Raw genomic sequence first — 1,786 nt, forward strand, 5'->3', positions numbered from 1 at the left:
TAGTCTCCTTTACCCTAGGACAGTGGTTGGCAAACTCATTAGTCAACAGAGCCAAATATCAACAGTACAACGATTGAAATTTCTTTTGAGAGCCAAATTTTTTAAACTTAAACTATATAGGTAGGTACATTGTTATTAACTTAATTAGGGTACTCCTAAGCTGGCCTTTGTTAAAAACGTCCTCAATCTGATTGAGGTACGTTTGCTGAGGTCGACCCCTTCCAGCTCAACCATCGACACTTGTCTTATATACTTGTTTCAGATAGACGAGTGTGGATGGGAGAGTTGGAAGGGGTCGACCTCAGGGAACATTCCTCAAAACAATGTACCTCCCCACGCTGCGTATCCTGTGGCCCGCCTGTGCCGCGTCTCCCGTCGCCCAACCAACCGACACCCCCCACTTCTTCTAACGCCACTTCTTCAAAATAGACTCGCCCAGGCCAAAAACTGACTTCTGCGCATGGGCCACGAAGTTTCAATCACACTGTACGTGCGCACCCGCACATGGTATTTTGTGGAAGAGCCACACTCAAGGGGCCAAAGAGCCGCATGTGGCTCTCGAGCTGCGGTTTGCCGACCACTGCCCTAGGAGATGTATCTGTAAACATACGTTATGACAAATGTCTGAGATTTTGCTGCCTGTGGTTTCTTCTAGGATTTTTATGGTTTCAGGACTTACATTTAAGTCTTTATCCATTTTGAGTTTATTCTTATATATTGTGTAAAGAAGGATCTCTTACCCTTTGAGACAGCATGGATGGACCTAGAGAGTATTATGCTAAGCTAAATAAGCCAGTCAGAGAAAGACAACTATCACATGATCTCACTCATATGTGGAATCTAATGAACAAAATAAACTGATGAACAAAATAGATCCAGAGACATACAAGCCTGGAACAGACTATGGAATCTCAGAGGGAAGCAGGGGTGGGTGGGTAGGAAAAGTTCAACCAATGAATTTATATGCATATATGCATAACCCATGGACACAGACAATAGGTGGTGAAGACCTAGGGTGGGAGATGGGGGTGGGCTAGAAGGAATTAATGGGGGTAAAAGGGGGACATATGTAATACTTTCAACAATAAAGATTTTTTTAAAACCTCAGCACTGAATTGCCAGGGTCCTTCACTCCAACTTCAAAGAGACATCCTCATAACTTTAATCAACTGAAGATAAAATAACATTTGAAATTTTTAGAAAATAATTTGTTTTAAAACATGTTTTTCAATTTTAAATTAGCAGGTCTATTCCTTGCTACTCCCAGACTTAGATACGTTTTAAACATTGCTCTAAACTGTATTTTCCATTTAAAGTCTATACAACTGTATTTTATCCATGATTCACTCCTAATGTTTACAAAATGCAATTTTATTGAAGGATAACATTTTATGGGAAAAGTTATTTTCAATAAATTCAGTATTCAGTTCTATAATTTTTTTAAAAAGAAAACATTGAAATATGTAAATAAAAAAAGAAATAAATTAATGTGCTGAAGGTGAAATCATTAGCACAATGCCTGGCATGGAGTCAGTAATCATACCCATTGCATAAAGAAAGCAATGAATTAGAATGGAGAAGAATCTACACTAATAAAAGAGAAACATGCAAATTGGTGTCACTCTGCTATGCCCATCAGCCAATCAGATGAGAATCAGATGAGTATGCAAATTAACCCAACAAAGATGGTATGCAGGCATGGGGCGAAGACTGAAGGCTCCACCCGAGTGAAGACTGAAGGAAGACTGAAGACTGAAGAATGAAGAGGCTTGGCTTCTAAGGCCGC

This window comes from Myotis lucifugus, unplaced genomic scaffold, assembly GCF_000147115.1.
Source record: "Myotis lucifugus unplaced genomic scaffold, Myoluc2.0 scaffold_58, whole genome shotgun sequence".
Lineage (NCBI taxonomy): Eukaryota > Metazoa > Chordata > Mammalia > Chiroptera > Vespertilionidae > Myotis > Myotis lucifugus.